The 22,788-nt window shown below is 34.6% G+C and overlaps 1 protein-coding gene across 4 annotated transcripts in view; it reads right to left on the bottom strand.

Annotated features, from left to right (window-relative positions):
• Positions 1–22,548, bottom strand: part of LOC118271303 (apoptosis-stimulating of p53 protein 1) — a 119,136-nt gene extending 96,588 nt beyond the window's left edge. For all 4 annotated transcript variants that reach the window (XM_050696094.1, XM_050696093.1, XM_050696097.1 and 1 more), the window contains exon 1: positions 22,334–22,548. The gene's annotated coding sequence lies outside the window, so the exon portion shown is untranslated. The remainder of the gene's footprint in view (positions 1–22,333) is intronic.
• Positions 22,549–22,788: the final 240 nt, after the last annotated feature.

Here is a 22,788-nt window from a genome sequence, read left to right as displayed (position 1 = left end):
AAACACTAAAAATAGACTAATAGACATAATCAATATACGTTACCGTAAGAAAATTAAATGTGTCTAATATTTTAAAATAATCAATAAGAATACATAATTAGTAGCATTCATCTCAACTGTATATAGGTATTTTCAAATTCACTACCAAACTGCACCACTCATACATTCAAGTTGAACTGTTTCATTAACAAGAAGAAACCACGTTTTCATTGAACACCACTTAACTACGAGGGGTTAATGAGCTAATTAAGCAAGGCATACTGTTTGTAGAAAGAAACGGACGAACAAACATACCATTCACACGACCACTCTTAGATACTAATAAAATCATAGATACATGTAGGGTTGGTCTGATTTGAGCAGTTGTTGGGATAAGTTCCATTATTAGCATAAGTAAAAAACAGCTAGAATATTTGATCTCCATATGTTTTATCATGTATAGTGTGGAATTCGGATGTAAAAAATAAAATAGCCACTCACAATACATATACATAAGTATTATGAATCTGATTTAGACTCCGCGACGAACTAGATTGCCACTGTACAATGTCATTTTTCATTTTTCACCATTTGTGTTGTAAGTTTCATGTAATAGGGGGTGAGCCTATCATATACTGGGAAATCCAGACTCCGTGCTACTACTGAGAAATTTCGAAAAATCGAAAAAAGAAAATAATTTGGCCGACCCGGGAATTGAGCCCGAAACCACTTAACCAACGAGGCAGTCATTAAAAAATTCGTTGTTGTAATGTGTACCTGTGCCTACCCCTTCGAGGATAGAAAAGGCGTGGCATTAAGTTACGTTACAACGACCTAAATTACACACAAATATTATGATAATTTGAATAAAACTATCATTTTATAATTGCTCTTTTAGTAGAGAGTGGGAACAAAAATATATTCAACTTTTATAGAGTCGTTTTTATTATTAATTATACACGATAACATCAAAACCAGAGTAGTTCGTATTGCATTAAATTAAAGACTAACTTTGAATGAAAATAACAAAATATTAAAGTAAACATTCGTCCATTCATTCTAAAATTTAATCTATTTTATGATCATTTAAATCAATATAACAGCTAGGTAATCAAAATAAATGAAAAGATAAGTAATAATTTTACATTTCATTATACATTTTATAGCCGCGATTAAAATTTACAACAAGCAGAAATATGTTAAATGTAATAAAATGGAACGGATTCGTATCAAATGTTATTGGAAAACCAAAGAATATAAATTACAAAGCAGTAATTAAATCATAAAATGTTCAGAATTATAATCTAAAGCTACTTTTGGCTTACATTTGTATGTTTTACAAAGATTTTTATGTCCTTTTGGGGAAATACATAAATGTCTTAATGAAAAATCGTTTTTGTACACCTACGTGTTAGTTGATAGCATTTTTATAATTCAATCTATACTATACTACAATCATGGAAAGTTTTGTTCTTTTTACTCCACTTAAACAATTTAGGAGGTTCTCAGTTTGTTTGAGTATGTATGTGTGTGCGCAATTATCTCGCGTTTAGCTTGACCCATTGTAATATGGTTTTCAGCATAGTATTTTTCAGACATAGGAGAAAGTTTTAGGAATATTACCTGACTTAAAAAATGAGGCGGTAAAGAAAATTAAAGGCTGTTCCCGTTTAAAGAAGTTTAATTAAAACCTTTTTAAAACCAAAATAAGTAGGTATTCTTTTATAATACAGATATTTTTTGGCATGAGTATAGTATTATTTATTTGGAAATATCGTAATGAATCGTAAAGAGACATTTTGAAAGTTTATTTTAAGAATGCCAGTTACTTTTAAGTTTTTATTCATAACATCTTATTTAAAGTCATTGACCCCTTTTATCCCGAGCCACCACAATCAATTGGAACCCCTACTCATTTCCATAGAAGTACGTTCGATACAGGCATAGCATTATGACGTCATACGGTGTTAAATGAAGTAGCACCTTCGGTTATACACTTATACAGTCATACTCCACATTTATTGCAAACTGCGATTACTAAAGCTACGATAGTTTTCCTTTATAAACACTAAGATACAGGTTTTATTTATATAAGATATTATTTGTTTTATTTTCGAAGTGTTTAACAATATTATAGCTGTATTTCAATTGATTTTTTTTATGGTATAAGGCGGTAAACGAGCGTACAGATCACCAATAGAGGTAAACACCGACTATGACCACCCGAAACACCAGAGGCGTTACAAGTGCGTTGCTAGCCTTTTGGGGATTAGGAATTTAAGGGAACGAAACACAAGGCAAGCCACAGCTTACATACTTATTTCTACGTAAAACTCAAACCTTATCCGTGGGAGAAGAGGCTTCTAGTCAGCTAGTCTCTACATATATGCGGTTGATGTGATGTGATTATTCAAAAGCAAACCTACCGAATCCTAATCCCAACAGTAGTAAGTAGTCTATATACTTAAAGTAAAAAATAAATAAAAAAAACGATCGACAAAATTAAAAGTGTTGCTAAGCGTTATTGTCGAAAATGGCTGGTCAAAATATTACACAACTATTTTTAGTGACCCTTTTATTGTCAAAGCAAAAGTTTTTAAGAAAAAAAAACAGTAAAAAACCTTAAAAACTTAAGAATAGCACCCATACAAAGCCGGGACAAAACACTAGTTCCATAACAAAGTTTTCTAGCAATATAAAATCGTCATACCGTATAGTTATGACTCATGGAACAGGTCAACGGAATCGTGACCTCGCGCGTGCTTACAACGATTTGTTAATATGCGTACGCGCACATTTTTCGTTTGGTTATCTATATGGATTAGATTGATCGTTGGAGGTGTGAATCTTGTTTAAGATGGATTAAGCGGATTTTTGGAACATGATTTAGAACTTAATAGGCTTTCGTAGTTGATTTAATGGAATTTTTGACAAAAAATAATATAGGGTTAGTATAATTTCGGCTGTTTTTGATACATATACACAATAAAATATGGTGTGATAATGAGAAGATGCGTAGATATAGATTATAATACTTTGGTGCATATTACACCTACATATTATGATGATAGAGCTCTGAGGCGTATCTGCGAAGTCTAGTAGAAGTTTTCGTGGGTTGAAATGTATCCTATCACCCAATTAAAATGTATCAAATGTATCCTATCACCCAAGTCAGCTTATATCCTGTAGGTATGTATATTAAATTTTTCCAGAATCCGTTCAGTACTTTCAGCGTTATTGACGGATAAATAAACTTTCACATGTATAATATTAGTGTGCTTAATGTGACGGTCACCCATCCATTTGTTAGCCTCGGCAAGCTAGATAAAAAGACGTAAACCGCTAAGTAATAAAATGCGATGTATTTTAACAAACGCTAAATAACTCTCCATTGCCGACGGAACATGTCTCTCAGTCAAATTATCCATTGTTTCGGTTAAAAACAAATTCTCATTAAGTAATTGAGATTAATATCCTCTAAGAACCGTTTTTAGAGATCTTTTCGAAGCTTGATTTATTTCTAAATTGTTTTATGTGATACCTATAAGTTATGCTTTTGTTGTTTTCCAAAAAGAGAGCTTGATCTCTTTTAAATAAGACTCCTTACAAAAAGAAGTCGGTGTAAATAAGAATGAAGTGTGGGAGAACCATGATTCGGCACGAATGGGCCGGCTCGACCAGAGTGATACCATAACCTCACATAAAACCGACGTGAAACAACGCTAGCGTTAAGGTTTAGTAAGTGAGGTTACCGGAGGCCCAACTCAGTCTTCTCAATCCCCAACAACCCTTAAATTCCTAACCTCCAAAAGGCCGACAACGCACTTGTAACGCCTCTGGTGTTTCGGATGTCCATGGGCGGCGGTGATTGCTTACCATCAGGTGATCAGTCAGCTCGTTTACCTGCTTATACCATAAAAAAAAACTTGCACGGTTCTCCTATATTATTTAACTCTATCTGAACTTTAAAAGAGACTGACCTTTCGATGTTTCTTCTCAGAGAAGTGAGAAATTGACGTGTTAACATTATTTAAAGAAATAAATATCATTTAATGATTAAGTATTTCATTTCATCATTTATCTTCTAAAGCGTATCTATTCTTTATCACCATTGTACATATTATTAGTTCGTTTGATACATGTCTATTATTAAAAGCTACGCATCGGTGAATAACGGGTTTTAAATACAGTAGCCATTGTACTTGAATTATAGAGATTATTCACTATCTTAATTTGTTTTATTGTTATCTAAGCATTTTGTGTTATAGGTAGATGAATAGTTACTTTTATTGCATTGTGATAAGATTGGTTTTTGCAGATTAAGTGGTTACTAGGTGGAGTTTTATGAAGATAATATGTTCTATCGCATGAGCAAAGCCCCCGTAAGATCGGGTTTCTTTGACCCCATTGGGATAAGAATCCGGAGTTACGGACTGCCTTCGGGCTGTAGACTGCGTAGTGGGTTACCGGGGCTCCAGTTCGAAAAGCAAGAGTAGTAAGGGGGTGATTTTTAGTCAGTAAGAGTCTGACACTCCCTCTTACCTCACCCAAGGCGGGAGAAGTCACAGGATGATTTTCCTCCTTAAAAAATTGGCAATATAAAATAAATACGAGTATAGCCTCTGCCTACCCCCTCAAGACATAAAAGGCGTTATTTATGCCCCCATCACAGTATGTAGGTTACAGCAGGTTCGTTTTATGTTTAATTAAAAAATCCTTGATGCATGCACTCATAATATCGACGTACATTACGTTCGTGAGCCTGACTGGCAGACATTGTTGCAAGCCAGGGGTGAACAACATTTTGGTATCGGTATCGGTTTATTTAGTTTCGCTATATATTAATTATATTTTTTTATTTGTAAATAGCCAAAGGATTTCTAGTGCTACAATGGGTAACTGTTTCAATTTCTACATCAGAGAAAACATTACAAAGATTTTCGGTGATTAAGTATAATATTACAGTACTCTTTCTTAGTATGCCTTTGGACTGCTCGAATAAACCAACAAATCAGAGCGCCGAATGCGCTCTCGTTTTGACTTTCAACGTTAAGCAAACTCATACCATGTGTATTGGATGTCTGGAAATTTTGTACTATGACAATCAATATTATGACCAAAAGTTTTCGTTAAATTAATAATAACCAGTAAAACATAAATTACTTTACTTACCCTCGCGTGTTATCTTTATTACAAAAAACTACACAATTATAATTATATTAAACCAACACCATAAACACACAACAGCCCCTCATAAAATACATATTATCGAAATAGTATTATAAAACAAAATGTAACAAAAGGTTGGCAAGCGCTGCTGTAAAATATCGATCGATGGTTGTATCAAGATCTCGTCGGAACGATACCACACACGTGATGCAGTATAATGTATGGGGAACCTAAAGTTTGCTTCATATAAATGCAGTTTTAATAATCGAGTATTCGATTTTATTTGGTTACTGTTCTGTTTTTGATGATCTTGCATGATGGAATAGTATACAAAATGTGAGAACTGTAACTAAAATTTTGGGTGCTGTTGAGAATATTTTTTTGAGCTAAAACCATTGTCCAAAGCGAAAAATAGCCCGGTTATGATAGACATTCAACCTTTACATAATAGGCATAGAGCTAAATATTAGCTCTATGCCTATTAGATGTAGTTAATAATATAATATAGTTAATATCATTATTAACAAAATGTCAAAAATCCCTATCGATCAGTGGAATCTATGGTGATTTCTGACATTTTGTTTTGTCTAGGTTGCGACTTAATTTCGTCTATTTTGACCGAGCTATAAGTTATTCGTGGGAAGATCAGGAAAGATGTAACATATTAAATCCGTAATTCAATGACCAATAATGAAAAATATGATAACATTTATGTCAGTATCTGTGTTTTGTAATTTAGAATTAGTGTACCGCCTTTGCGTAATCCAAAAGAAGGCAGGTGCACTCTGCACAATGCTTCTAAAAATCAAATGCAAATAAACTATGGCTGAAATTCACAGGTTCCAGTTCCATACCACCAATATTAATATAATATCCATATCCCTTATATATCCTTTGAGGAAAAGTGCCCAAAACTACAATCATCCCGATATTCCTTTAAAATTTCGAGTCTGACATAGCCCTTACTGCGCCGCATTGTGTCCTACTAACCTCCACCAAAGAGTAGTACAATGTAAATGACCACTACATATTTGTTTTATGCCTACGCGCACGTTACTTTTTATAGACTCGCTAATATGTGAAGCACACACGTGTGTTGCCCAAGCGCAGCTCTCGTGGACGAAGCTTAGTGACACTTTTATGGTTGAACAAATAGTTACAAAAGTTGGTGCCATTTCGAAAAAAAGTGGTTTAAATGTTAAAAAAGGTTTTCATGCAGAAGTTTAAGTACGGTTTATTAATAAAATTATGAAAGTTTTAATCGTCGTCACGCCTTTTATCCCCAAAGGGGTAGGCAGAGGTGCAAAATACAGCACGTGACGCCACTGTACAGTGTACACCTACTTTTCTCAAATTGTGTTAATTAGGGTGAGCCTATTGCCATAATATACTGGGCACAATTCTAGACTCCGTGCTGTGGCTTCTCTACTATCGACGCATTGCATACTCGAGTTGCGCATCTTCCTCATAGCACAGCTCATAGTTTCACAGCTTAGCTTGTACATCTTCGTTGCATAGCTATATGGCACAACTTTGGTAGAAAATCCCCCTTAATGTCATGTTACATAAGAAAAATGTCTTCTAATTACTATACCCATAGAGCAATATACAAATACACAGTAAAACAAACGTTCTGTTCCTAAGTCAAAGCAAAATGAACCTTCTGTCCTCAGCTGAAGTTGTATTTGATTGCCAAGACTTTATTGCCACTTCGCTACTACAGTCAATACTAATTGCCAGTTATAGCATTTTATGACCTTATTGTTTAAATAATAATTGACGGGTAGTCGTGAACTTTATTGTTTTCTACTTGATAAGTGATATTTCATGTTCTTAGGTGTAAATTGTAACATTAGTTTATATTAGAATCCGCCTCTGCTTTTCCACAGACGACACTTCATAACTATCTCTTACCTAAAAGTCACTTAATGTGAGGTAACACCTAAACTAAACCCTTACTTATACTGTTAGGTGTCTCCTATAGGTTGATGAAAATAAAAATGTCGTTAAATGTCACCTATCTTCGCTAAGGGTTGTCTTAAAATTTAGAAGAGATTGGTAAAAATGGGCATTATTTTCAAAAGTTCAATAGATTTAGAAAATCAACAAAAAATAAGTATACCTACGTACTTTTCATGAGACTCCTGCTATTTTCTGAGGATAAAATTATATCAGGATAATAATAACTAACAATTCTTCAAATAGTAGGCAGAATACCAAACTTATCCTTAAATCATCAAAGAACGGTCACATCTGCGAGTTATATCCCATCCATTATTAGCAGTGGGAAGTGGAAACGCCCACGATTCGCCTAAGGCATCCCAATCTTTAGGAAATTCACGATTTATCTTCAACACATATTAACACGAGAACATTTTAACTCGCGATGAAAGAAACCGATGCTTGCGGCGTATGTAAATTTCTTTCTCGACAATTACTGAGCAAGAATTGATTGGGCTCCACTATACGAATAACTGCGAATGGTGAAATTTGCTGCGGGCGAAGGAAGAACGATGAAACTTGAGTCTTTCGGGTCCCAAAATTGCTTTTGTATTTGTCAATGAAGTTTCCAGAACGTTCCTTGGGGGAACTATTAGGTTATGTCGACCTGGAATTTAAATTAACGTGTGTTTGTTAAGAATAATAATAAAAATGTAAACCAAATTGATCCTTTAGGCTTTTTGGTGGATTCCAAAAGGATTGGAATGTTTAAAAAATTCAGTAAAAGACCACCTTGCTAGCAAAACGTTGTTAATTTCTCAAGATATTCTAAACTATCTGACTATATACTAAAGTATCTGACTAATAGCCATGTTAATTGATCGGGATCTGAACCAGAGTCCACGTGTTAGGTAACAAGTTGATTTAATGGGTACCACTAATATATTAAAGTTAATAACAGTAATTTATAGGAAGTTGCATAGTTCAAAGACATTAGCAAATCGACACCAGCAATTTATACTACGCTAACTCGAAATTTGGAAAAAACGTTTTTTTATGCCAAGTTGCTTAAAATGTGTGTTTACATACGTCATAAAAAAAATTGAGAAGAAATATGCAAAAATAAGAAAGTTACAAATCTTATAAAACGCTAAGTAAAGGTACTTTTTGAAATCACTCGATTTATATTACGCCAACTATTATTAGCGGAGTGTGCGCGGGGATCACTTTGGTCAAAGTCAGTGCAACACTGCACTAACTCATAGTTAGCGTAGTTTAGTGCGTTCGTGTGTATACTTGTTCGTTTGTAAAATGAACGACTTAGCGACTTTTACATAGTAAATACTTATGTGTTAACGTATTAATTAGTTTATTAATGGTACGTGGACTATTCTTTTTGTAAGTAAGTACATGTTCTTTATAAAAATATTGAAAAATACATCAGATGATTGATCATGCACTACGACCTCCCGTACTACACTACGCTAACATAAGTTAGACGTGTATAAGATGTAACATTTTTTTGATGAATTACGTTTATATACGGCTAACTTGCGCTAAATCAAAAAATAGAAATAATTAAGGAAATATAAATATGAGATATTACAATGAATAAATTAAATATTAAGCATACCAAATTTCAAAAAAGTATCTTAATTCATGTAAAAGTTATCACGTTTTTCCCTTTAAACGCCTCTACTGTAAAGTACGCTTTTTTGAGTTAGCGTAGTATAAATTGCTGGTGTCGAAATGTAGTAAAGTACTCAAAGTAGAGGAATGTGAGCTATGCTGATAGCTATGTGAAGAAACGCTTAGGCATATTGTTGCATAAATAACTGTTCAGCTACTTAGGCTCCGATAGATTCCATTCATAGCTACATATACATAATATAATATCATATCTTTTGTTCCACATCACATCACAGCAACAGCCTATAAGTTTGACTGCACGGTTGGCGCGGTGGCTGGGCAACTGGCTGCCGTGCAACGTGTAGCGGATTCGATTCCCGCACGGAGCAATTCTTTGTGTGATCCACAAATTGTTGTTTCGGGTCTGGATATCATGTGCATGTGAAATTGTATGTTTGTAAACGCCCCACGAAACAGGAGAAATTCCTAAGCTACTGCTGACCGAAGGCATCTTCTCACACGGAGAAGGTTTGGGCATTAGTCACCAAGCTTGCTCAATGCGGGTTGGCGATTTCAAACTTATAACAACCCAAGTTTCCTCTCGATGTTTTCCTTCACCGTTTATTAGCGGTGTCTAAATAATCTTAGAAAGTACATGTAACGAGCGAAACGAAAAGACCAATAGCAATTACTCAAAGGTATTATCTATCATAACTAAGTTTTTCAGACATAGTTATTTGATCATTTTAACTAGTGTATCAAAATGGTTTTCCATCAACTACATTTACGCACTTTGAACAAAACAAGGAAACGAATTAAAAGAAGCGCCTAACTAATTAAGGAACCGTTTAATTACAAACTAACAAGTAACGATGCCAAAGAATTAGCAAGCAAGCAATTAATTTATTTACCCGTTTAACACACAATAGTAAAACAATTAGAAAATGGAAAGTTCACTTTCTCTTGTACTATGGGTATGATTCACCACGCCCACTGGCCAGCCTCTTTCGTCGCAAGCGCCATATTGCCTTTTTAGTTTTTTATTGTTAGAAATTTTTCAAGTTACGTTTGTTATGTTTTCTATATTTGGTAGAAAGAATTGTAAGTAGATAGTATAGTCCTAATTGGCTTAAAACGTGCACTTTTTTATGGTATAAGCCGGTAAACGAGCAGACGGATCACCTAATGGTAAGCAATCGCTGCCGCCTATGGACACCCGAAACACCAGAGGCGTTACAAGTCCGTTGCCGGGCTTTTGAGGCCTTTTGGAGGTACGTTGTATTGGTACCTACTAGAATAGAAAAATAAAAAATAGTCTGAAATTGTGTCCAATAGCAATAAGCTCGACTTACTTGCATGGGATCTCTAATGCTAAGCTTGGCGAGCAATCAACGCGGCCTATGGATACCTTCAGCATCAAAGAAGTTAAGAATACATTGGATACGGTTATGGGAAACTTACGGCGAAACAAAACACAACCGTTGTTTCACGCCAGTTTAAGTTTCTGTGAGCCCGTGATATCACTGTGGTCGAGGCAGCACATGCGTGTTAAAGCATAGCTCTCTTACATGTAAACTTATAACTACTGTTTTTCTTTTTTTGTCAACCCTTTTTAACGATAACAAACTGTAAAAAAATACGACACATGCAAATTATAGACCGTAAAAACAACAGCAACATGCAACGAATATAATTTATAACGTAATTTTACACTTCGTTTAAAATAAGACCTAATTGAATGACATTTAAAGTATATTATCGAAAATTCACGCTTTGCTTTTAAAAAGGAAAGTCGTGTAAAAATATTAAATGAGTTGCATTTTTTTTCTACTTTATAGCTACACTTTTTTTTGTGGGAGATTGTTTGTAAGTTGCAACTTTGTGTCAATATGGTCATATTTGGTCGTATTTGACGTTTCTTATGCGTGACCTCTTTGCTCTGACATAGGGACAAGTAAAGTGTCCGACTGAAGATCAAAAATGAATGTAGTTGATGACGATGTAGCAACTGTATTGATATAGGCCTTTGACTATACAGTTCAGTTCAATGCAAAAATGTTTAATTATAAAGTAAAGAGAAAATAAGGAATTTTATTATTTTACTAGCTTCTGCCCGCGACTTCGTCCGCGGAAAATAAAAAAATGGGTTGTACTACCCCTAACATTTAGGGGATGAAAAATAGATGTTTGTCGATTCCCATAGGTAGATACCGGATAAGCACAAAAATTTCATCAAAATCAGTCAAGCCGTTTCGGAGGAGTATGGCAACGAAAACTGTGACACGAGAATTTTATATATTAGATACACGCAATACCAAGCAATACCAAACCTCAAACTATTACAAAAAAGCGGAAAATACCCAAAAATCTCACATACCGATTCAGCGATCGAAAACCAACCTTACTACTATACCAAGTATTACCTTGTTATAATCACTCACCATATGACGTAGAATTATCAAGTGGGAATCTCGATACAATATCAATATCTTATATAAAAACTATCGTGAGACATTCTAAATCAACTAAAAAATCACGGTTTACTCACGGACATTAATGGAGAAAAGCTCTACTAGTTTCTAACCACAGAGGGACTCTCCAGTAGGCTGCGCGACGACTCGAAACTAGTAGAGCTTTTCCCGAAACTAGTAGAGTAAACCGTGATTTTTAATTAATTTATGATATCATATCATTTCGTATCTTAACACGAAATCTTTAAAAAAGCTCTTCATCCGCCGTAGCAGTGTGTCAGTAAGGTGACAAGTGGTCAAATAAGTAAATTCAATAATCTCATAAGTTTGTCGAACAGTTATCGTACTCGTGTGTCGAATGTAACGTGTTCAGCCACATAACGGAAGAGGCCTTCACGCTTATAAGGAAGTGGGTGAGCAGAGACACATCTCATTTGTTATGTTTTCAACTTTAAGTTTAAAAAAATGATAGTGTGTACTTAGCCTTAGATAATGTTAGTTTATTTTTAACTAACGTTAGTTTATTGTCATGATACATTTAAAAATGGATAAATATTGATGTTTTAAAATTATAATGCAATGTCATGATACATTGACAAATAATATAATAGATAAATAAATCAACAATAAAAACGTCATAGATGAAATAGATTATGAGTAAAATAAACTTTTTTAAGGTGAGAAATCATCCATTGGCTTCTCCCACCTTGGGCGAGGCTTGAGGGAGTGTCAGACTCTAACTGACGAAAAACCACCCTGTTCCTACTCCTGCTTTTGGAGCCGAAGCTCCGGTAAACCTGCTAGGTAGTTCGCAGCTCCGGATCAAGTATCAGCCTTACTGGGCCCCATCTGTGATAGTCTGACGGCTCTTTGAGGTGCGTATAGATTAAAATAAACTTGAAATATATATTAATATGTATGTACTTTAACTCTACATTCAGTCTCAGATAGAATTATTGACACAAAAAAAACCAACCACTCGAAAAGCATATAATATCAGAGTAAACATTTCCGTCCACAATATAAAGTGACAACATGGTATAACACCATAGAGGCATAGACCATATCACTATAACTATGACCATTACGGCACTTGTACACTAGTGCACTTATGTTGGCCTTATCTAACAAGTATAAGGTACCATAAAGTAGCGAGTAGACATATAGAGTCATAGCCCATAGAGTACGCTACATTAACATTCTGCGCACGCGCTCACTACCGCTCCCACTCCCCGCCACTCACGCGCATCACCCCCGCGCACTTGCTAATGATTGTTGTCCTGTTGTGTAGCTATGCGATGCTTTTATTTAAGTATAGCTTAAAAAGTGAAGAAAAATGACACATAAAAAGAAAAAAATCTTCTAAAAAGAGCGATAAATTAGGTATTTAAAGCAGTTACAGTTTTGAAGTTACTGAATGACGCTAAAGGGAGAGTGAATAAGTCTCTTTTTAGATTTAAAACGAAAGTATTTTTATGACAGTTGCTATGAGCCATAAGGAATAATAAATCACACTTTATAACATAGCTTATGGGACTTTGGAAATGCAGATATTAAATATACGCAATTACGAAAATTATCGAATTCAGTTAAAATGAATTTGTGTTAATTATAATTTGTATTTTCAAGATAATACAGTTTAGTAGAAGTTTAGTTATCCTGGAAAAGGCCCGCATTGTGAGAAGGTTTCTGTCTCTAAAGCCTTAACTACTGGTCGACACTGGTCGGCTTTTCTATTTTTAAATATTTATTATGACGTATTATTTTTAATGTAATTTTAGAGAATTTTAAATATCAATTTAAATTATTTAATGTTAAGATGACATCGAATACGTAAAACATAAGAGTTAAAGGAAGAAAATCGGAAACCAGAATGTATAGCACAACCTCTTACACCCATAGCATAGCTTCAAAAACACAACGTACCTAAAATAGATAATTCAAACAAAACTCGTATGGTAGCGACTGACAATGGAATTTCCAAATTGTAGCACGTTTTGAGGCGAGTAATGATGCACACGAGTACCTACAGCGGCCCAGTAGTTGAATTACTTGAATAAACATGTTCTCGGAAACTATTTCCCAGTTTTAGGCTGTTTTATAGACTCCAGTTTGGTTAAATTTGGAATTTTTTGATGTACAAAGTTGTGTACAATGTCTATTTACATGATACACGTTTGTGATGTATGGCTTATGGCTTAAATAAAGGTAATTTTTATTCAAAGTCTGACAGTCATACACACATAGTAGCTAACTTAAAAGGAATCTGTCTAGAGGAATTCTGAAAATGGTAATTCAAATTAAATATTTTTTTGCATTGTCCGTTCAGTTTTATTCCGGACTAGCTAATGACAACGGCTTCGCTTGATTTGGTGATAAATAAAAGTAGCCTTACTCCACTCCTTGGTACACCAGCTATCTACCAATATAAACCTCTTCAAAATCGGTCCGGCCATTTCAGAGATTTGCGAGAATACACAGATAGACAGACAAATTGTGATAAAGGAACTTTTTAATAGAATGCTTAAAATTAGTATACTTTACAAATAAAACAAAACTGAAAACTAAAATCAAAGAAATCACATAATTTATTATTTCCAAAGACCCAGGTTCAGTAAATTTTGTTAATCTCTTTAAAGCCAAACCAAGATTGAATAATAATAATATAGTAATAAGATACCTATTTCCACTCGAATTACTAACGAAACGAACAATATACTCGTAATATAATCAATTCTATTGTCCAATCACCCGTTTGGTTGTCAATCAAGCAACATAATAGCGCTATTATGCACTATTATTATGTCACATTATTACATATATCTATATTTATATGATAATCATTATAATAAATGCTATGCAAAAATATTTATCATAAATATTCTTTGGCCAGATGTCAAAAATTAAACGAATATATATAATTTTCTAGGTTCATTTCTGGTTCATTTTATTTTTGGTAGATTTTGGTTGGAACTAAATAATTTTTAACTGCAGGAGGTCTGGTCTAGACAGATAACTTTATGATAATATAGTTAATTTAATAATGATTGACATTAGCTACCGAAATGTAGCTCGATAAAGCGTTTGCATAAGCACCTTGCTTCGCTGATGGACAGACTGACAAATTAATTAATTTATTGAAGTTTTTTAAATAAATAATCACGGTTTACTCATTACATTAATGGAGAAAAACTCTACTAGTTTCATACAGAGGGACTCTTTATCATGAGCACGTCGCGCAGGCCTACTCTAGAGCTTTTCCTCATTAATGTACGTGAGTAAACCGTAATTCTTTACTTAATTTAGTATGTCTTACGATTGTTATTTTGAAAAACATGCGTGGAATGACATTCTTTCCAACAATTCCAATATATATATACTAATATTATAAAACTGAAGAGTTTGTTTGTTTGAACGCGCTAATCTCCGGAACTACTAGTCTAGATTTTAATAATTATTTATATGTTGGATAGTGCATTTATCGAGGAAGGTCATAGGCTATAAAACATCACGCTACGACTAATAAGAGCCGAGCAGAGCGGGTGAAACCGCGCGGAACTAGCTATTCTATAATATATCTAAATTTTATCACGCTATATTTTCGCCCGTCCTCAGTCAGTCTATTTTTACAATGATATAATTATTCCAATCAGCTTTACTATAAAAACAATAATAATATAATTTACTGCCATACAACAATATCCATTAAAGTTGAAACTATCAGATTATTATTTTCTATAGATTATAACGTTCGTCATATTTATAGAACTGGAAATAACTGGTTGATTTCACTTTCATTTGTTTTTAGATTGCTTTTGTTGATCGATTATGAAGACTGGACTTTAGTTATGAGTTCGATACACGAATTTTATAAGCATCTACACTAGTTTTCAACGGATTAAGAGTAGCGCAAGTTAGGTCCAAGAAAGATAGGTCAATTTTATTCAAAATACAGTCCAAATATTTCCGTAAAATGCGAAATCAAAGTCAAAAGGAAGGCAAATTTCCTCAAATCGACGAAAACATAACCACTTTTTTGAGTTATCTTCCAATTTCTTCTCCTGCATTGGGCGAAGTGAGAAGGAGTGTCAGACTCTTACTGACTAAAAACTATCCCATCACTACTCCTGATTTTCAAGCCGGAGCCCCTGTAAATCCATTAGGTAGTCCGCAGCTCCGCAAAAGACAATCAGTAGCCGTGTAAATAACCTCAAAACCAAAATAATAATAACTTTAATACAACAAAGTTCACTAGATCGTTGATTAGCAAGTCTAATAGCAATCACAATGATTTATAGTCCCATTCACACTTCAAAATCTTAAGAACACAAATACATAATTTTAATAAAATCGACACAAGAAACGCCCACGGAAAAATTACTATTACCATGTCTATGTCTGTCTGTCTACGTATTTTTAGACAAGTCTATGTGAATAGTTATTTTATAATAGTTGTTTATTGTTTAGCCCGCGGTATAACCATAAATTCTATGTAAGATTTTTCTAATAAACGTTTATTTAAAGTTCATTTTTAATAAAAATATTTAATATTGTTTGCTAATAATAGTTTGGTGTGGTGGTGAGTGTGTCGTCAACGCGATTAAAGAATATTTTATTTGATTTCCGAATTAGTAAAATCATTATAGACCTTTAAAGAAATAGAATTTCTCATTCCCTTCTCGATAGTCTTCTCGATAGATAAATCCCATGTCAAAAGAGGTAAGTGTATTGCGAAACACAAGTCATATCCACTACTCTGCTGCTCTACTGTCGTCACGTCATATAATAAAGCCTTTTTTGAAGGGGGATAATCATCCAATGACTTCTCCCACCTTGGGCGGCACAACAAGAATTTCAAACTCTTACTTACTAAAAACCACCCTGTTCCTACTCCTGCTTTTCGAGCCGGAGCCCCGGTAACCCGCTAGGTAGTCCGCAGCCCTACTAGGCCCCATCTGTGGTGGATATACTAAAGGCTAGATATTATAGATGTGACACAAACAGTTCTAAACATATAAAACTAGTTTATAACTCAAGTGTACGGTTTTTGCGATATATTTCTAGGTGACTCATTATAGTAGTGTAACCTAACTAGTTCCACTTGTTATATGCACCTGTTACCTACTGATGTAATAAGGACTGCATTGTCATTAACTATATTGTGTCTTTTAAAGTTTAATCCATGTTAGTGTTGATAGAGATGCGTTTTATAAGTTTATAAAACTGTTGTTGAACTGAGCAATAAATGGCTTGTTCGGTTTATTTAGGATTTTTTGGAGAAATGTGTTCGGTATACCCATGGAAATAGGCTTATACCGTTACATATTATTTACATGCAAGCCTGTTGTGGCAATAGACTTGCATGACAGCGTTAATAAAATCGTAAGCTTTTGAGAAATATAATGCGATGTCGTGTGTGTTACGTTCAAAAAATTACTTATTTTTGAACATACTCTCACAAAAATACGTGTCGTTTACTTTCTATCGAGTTTTTTTTATTTAACCAAATGATGAGAAGAATGAGTATGTCCCTAGTTACTATACAGTCGTCGTGGCTGAGCAACTGGTAGCGCGCAAAGTGTAGCGGGTTCGATTCCCGCAAGTAGCAACTCTTTGTGTAATCCACAAATTGTTGTTTCAAGTCTGGGTGTCATGAGGATGTAAACGCACCCACGACACAGGAGGAAGTAACAACAATACAGATATTGCTATAGAACCTAGGTTTATATCTAAAATGACTAGTGTTGCATAATCCAAATGCCTAAGGCAATGACTAAAGGCAAAACCTAATATGATCCGAGATTAAGAACCAGACAATTTGGTTTCCATTCTTGTATAATGATAGCTAAATTGTTATCTTCTTTTGGTATCGGAATATTTATTTAAATACTATTTTGTAACACTATTTATGGGAACTATTTTCATTAACAGGACACGATTGGACTATGAGCCTCTATAAAATGAAAGGTTCGACATAATCTGCAGGTTTTTTTAAAGTGAGGAAAATCATCCAATGACTTCTCCCGCCTTGGGCGAGGCGAGAGTGTTAGACTCTTACTGACTAAAAACCACCCCGTTTCTACTCCTGCTTATCGAGCCGGAACGGCTGGTATATTATGATGTCTTATCTATTTAGTAGATTTGGCTACCAAAACACGGAATTTTGACACATTATCTTTAGGTATGTCAAAATTCTAGTTCTAGTAGCCAAATCCTCAGACAGATTCGGATCTAAATCCAAAAATTTTGCATTGACATCGATTTTAGACTATTTATATTGTTAGTTCTATAAAATTTCTATCAAAAACTTCGATCTATCTAGAAATTTAGGATGCAGGTCGGCTATTAATTTCACCTATTATTGAAACTGGACACAAATCTTACTAATATTATAAATGCAAAACTTTGTGAATTTATGTGTTTGTTTGTTACTCAATCACGTCAAAACGACTAAAGAGATCGGGATGAAATTTGGAACAAGGGTAGATTATGGTCTGGAATAACACACAGGACACTTTTTATCCTAGAAAACCCGGGCAAATCCGCTGGCAGAAGATAGTAACAGAATAAATCGTCGCAAAGCGTTTGGCAAAGGTACCGGGTGTATTCAGCCTATAGTTCACTCTAACTTGACAGATACTACTCTCAATACCTATAGAAACTTTATGTTCAAGTTGAGAATTACAATTTCAAATGCGCGGGATTTTCTTGATACTTGATATTATCCATCACCTTGGTCTGATTGATTTAATTGTGTGTGTGCTAATTTATGTGTTTGTGTAAACACCGTATAGAAAATAGTATATATTTATAGTATATATAACCATTATCCGTATAATAGTATAGTAGTAGGTAAGTAGATATAAGTAGATGTTGGTAAGCCTTGTGTGTTTTGCTTATATACAGAGTTATTGATATCGTGAGATCTATGAACCGTGAAATCTTTGTGTTGTTAGTGGATTAAAAGCTAAAATATTTCTCCAAAAACTGGCAAAGACGGTAAATATTGACTACTGGACTTTGTTGGTGAAGTATTCGTATTCTGATTTCAGGTTTAGTTACCACGTCAAACATTATTTTTATAATGGAACATCCCTATGAATAATAAAGCGTTTACTTGTGCAAATCATCCAGCTTGAGCGAGGCGAGAGAGATATCAGACTCTTACTGACTAAAAACCACATATTCCTGCTTTTCGAGCCGGAGCCTTGGTAAACCCGCTAGGTAGTCCGCAATTCTCCTGTATAAGTCTACAAAAATAAAAAACTGTTGGTAATTTCCAAAAACATGCAAATTAAACTCACACAGCAACACAGTACAATAAATATACTATATAATATAAAATATAGCACTTCGATATAGAAAAAACTACATTAAATAAATACTTTATACCACTTCTATAACACAAACAGAATTTACCCAAGGTCACACGACTAACGCAGTTAGTCATTCATCATAATTACCTCAAATTACCCTCATTTGGGTCGGAAAGGAAAAATAAAGCACCCTATACATAATGATATAGCACGCCTTGATAATGCATGACGCCTTCTATTTCTAAAAGGGGTAGACAGAGTTTGTATAATCTATGTAAAATTATATATAACATAATATTAAATATATACTCGCTGGATCAGAAAACTTGTTTAATGCAATTATTATTGTATGAAGTCCTGATAATTAAGATGTCCGCTTCTTATTCATAAGAGTGCGGGTTCAAAACCTGCTAATGGCAAATACCAATGTTACTTTTTCCGAGTGACAGAGTAATGTACTTTCTAAGATTATTTAGACACCGCATAAATTTACATTATTGTTTCCATAATTTGTTAGTTGTTCTTAGCCTATGTTAGTAATGTAATAAACATGGCATTGAGTATTTTATTTTAATTAATCTATTTAAAAAATTGCCCCACTCTAGGGTTTTCTCTTGTGTCGTTAGGTGCGGTTACAAACAATTTCACATGCCCATGACACCGACACGACGCTTGTGGGTATCGAACCCTCTACACGTTGCATGGCAGCTAGTTGCCCAGCCACCGTGCCAACCGTGCAGTCTATAATATATGTAGTTCACGGGGTTTTCTACAAAATGTTATGTGCTCTGCTCCTTTAAACAATAAAAGTCGTGACGTTATGTGTTATTTGGACTATAATCACGTCTCTATCCTGGGTTCGAATTATAGGAAGAATATAATTTGATCGTTTTTTTTTATAAACGACCTTTAGCTCGGTAATTGGGTAGGCAGAGAACCTTTGAAGTGTAAAAGACTGATATTTATTGTTTTATTTTATAGTCAGGATGAACAAAGGAATTTCGAAGAACTATTCTCTTGGCGCCTTCCAGTTAGGTGGAGTGACGATATACGCAAGGTAGCTAGCTAGTAGTAGTTGGATGCGTAGAGCTGAAGACCGAGCTCAGTTGCGTGGCAAGAGAGACCTATGTCCAGCAGTGGACGAGTATAGGCTGATGAGGATGATAAAGATGATGATGACGACGATTCTTTGATTCTATTTTTGTTTATGGTCAAAAAATCCAACCAAATATCTCAGAAACTAGCCACATTCGGCCAAGAAACCTCAAGGCTAATTTTATAGGAAATTGGTTATAATATCACCTCCTGAGATGAATGCGACGAATTACAAGTCACACTGTATATGAAAGATAAAACCTATAACCATAAAGGAAATGGAATAATTGAGTGTGACATTTTATACACATCTGCCCACCCCTCTGGGAATAAAAAGCATAAAGTTATTTTAATGTATGATTAATTATAAAGAAGGCACTAATTCACATGTTTTTCAAACCCACCTTTTTAATTTCAAATGCCGACACCTTAATCACTGAGCCATTACGACTTTTATGTTTGTTAGGTACTAACCCTCAATTTTCTGTTTAAATGAAGTATTTTTAGAGCACTGCTTACGCTTTCAAGGCAAGCAAGCGTGAAGTTCATAATGGTAATTAATTGTAGTTTTTATTTAACTAAGGTAATGTAACATCACGGTTATTACCTAGACATAATAAGTATATACAGTCTGTACACAGGCAGTTGTTTAATAAAAATATAAATAATGTTTACCTAGTAATCGAACCTGTAACCTTCGCAGTTGTACTTTTGATCAATCTAATTGGAATTTTTAATTTTCAAGTATACAGTGAAAAGCATAGCTCTATTTTCCTTGCTACTATGAAGAATTGCGAATATGAAAAATTATATAAATAAATGCTGTTTTAGGAAATCAAAATCTCTAATTAAAATGGAACCTGTAACCTTCCCAATCGCATTAACAACCACTGAACCCACTACACAATCACAAACAATACCCCATTCTTGTTATTATTACAAAACCGATTGAACTCGATAGTTATTCAAAACATCGATAAATCGGGTCATAATATAATTATATGATTATCTAATAATCGGTTATTTCTAACCTTAGTTTATACAAAACTTGATTGTGAAAGTCAAATAATTGTTTACGTAAACGATAAACAATAAAATCTTGAGATCATAACATACATGACGTAAGATATCGTCACAACTTTTAAATCTTTGAAGAGGTAAGCACAGGTGTGTTGCGGGTCTGCGGACGGCGAGCAAGGGTAGCTCGCCACCCAACCAGAACCAGACCCATGCGTACGACGCATCGCGTTCAGCACACGTCTCAAAGAGCTATCAGAGACCACCATAAATGGGGCCCAGTAGGGCTGATGCATGATCCAGAGATACGGACTACCTAGCGAGTTTACCGGGACGCTCGAAAAGCAGGGGGGGTATGAACGGGATGATTTTAAGTCAGTAAGAGTCTGACACTCCTTCTAGCCTCACCCAAGGCGGGAGAAGTCACTGGATGATTTTCCCCCAAAAATAAAACAAAAAGCACAGATGTATCTTCACATTGTTGCACCCACTTTCCACCTGTTATGGTATGACTCATAACAGTTATGAGTGCTGTGTAGGTAGGAAGTCTATTGCCATAAGCATACCGAGCATAATTCCAGTACAGCTATTACTGAATAATGTAGTAAAAGCGAAAAGCGCTTTGCCCGGTACGAGTAACATTTTGCCTGGTCCGGAAAGCACTCCGGACTGGGAAAATGTTACTGTTCACCCAGAAAACTATCCCGTCAAGTAATACATTTCCCGTTGCAAGTAAATCTTATCCCACTACGAAATGGCGCTAAAGCAGTTTTTTAAAACACTTCCATTAACACTTGACCATCAAAGCAGTTTCTGAGATCAATTCCACAATTTATTTATAAACAAGGACGATACTGACATCATAAAAATAATTGTCTACTATTCATGGCTACAATAATTAAACAAGTAATTATGTTAAAGGAAAAATATTTTCCTTATAATACTGTCATATTTAACCTTAAGAAAAAACTAGTTTTTTGTTATTATTATTATTCAAATATCATCATTATCATTTACTGTCCGTGACACTACTGCAAGACTATGGACCTTCTCTATTTAAGAAGATATATGTCACAATCTTTTCAGTTACCTAAGACGGGTTGGCGATCTCAAAGTCAAAGTCAAAATCAAAATTATTTATTTCAAATTGACCGGTAAGGGACTTTTGTATGTCACAGCAAATATTATAATATTAAAAAATAAATGTCTCTCTGTCGATCAGTCCTCTAATGAAGCTATTTGCTCGTTCCAAAGTTTAGATTCCTATGGAGAAGAATGAACAAGAAACTCCATAGGTTACTCTTTTTCAATCAGGTTCACAAAACGATCACAACAAAATCACGAAATGTAGAGACATCATATCCTCACAGGAAAAGTCCCTGAGGAAACTGCAGGAAAAACAGAGGTATGATATATGTATTCTGTTCTCTAGTCACTATAGAACCTTGACAATTATTTAATACGCGGACTTCTATAGTATAATAATGTCCTATAATAACCTTCCTGGAGATTAAAACTATCAGATCTCTACAGAAAAAAAATCCAAATCGGATTAGCACTACCGGAGATTAGCGCATACAAACAGACGAATGAACTCTTTACGTTTGTTTTATGTTAGATTACGGACTCTGAATAGCACTCGTGACACGACCATAACAATAAAATACATCCAATTAAAACAAGCTTAAAATAATAACTAGTTACAAACAAACTCACCGAAAATAATCCTTTAATTACAAAAAACCAAAAATATCCAATAGGTTATGCACAGCACAATATTCACACACACTTTTTATTATTCAAATTTATGTATTAATAACACAACACATACACTAGATAGTTTTTTTGAATACGTTCACGTGATTGGTCGGTTGGGGCGGCGCGCGACCGACTCCGGCGCACGTTGGTAGGAGACTGGCGCATGGCGCATGAGCAAGCGCGGTGCGGCTGCGCACCTGTCTCACTAAAAAACAATGGCAAACAATAAACATAGTAGCAAGTAAGGCCACGGAACCTTTTGGAGTGCATAGTTCAATAATAATATTGAGTAGGCAGGTCATTTACTGGTCGTAGAACATGTTCTACTAGTACCTACGTCGTCTTATCTTCTAGTTTTTTTTTTTATATATGTTCTTGATACTATTTCACTATGTTATACGGGCTCAAGTTAT

Source organism: Spodoptera frugiperda, chromosome 9 (assembly GCF_023101765.2).
Source record: "Spodoptera frugiperda isolate SF20-4 chromosome 9, AGI-APGP_CSIRO_Sfru_2.0, whole genome shotgun sequence".
NCBI classification, from domain to species: domain Eukaryota; kingdom Metazoa; phylum Arthropoda; class Insecta; order Lepidoptera; family Noctuidae; genus Spodoptera; species Spodoptera frugiperda.
The sequence above is the reverse complement of the archived record's forward strand: the minus strand, read 5'-3'. Positions and strand labels throughout refer to the sequence as shown.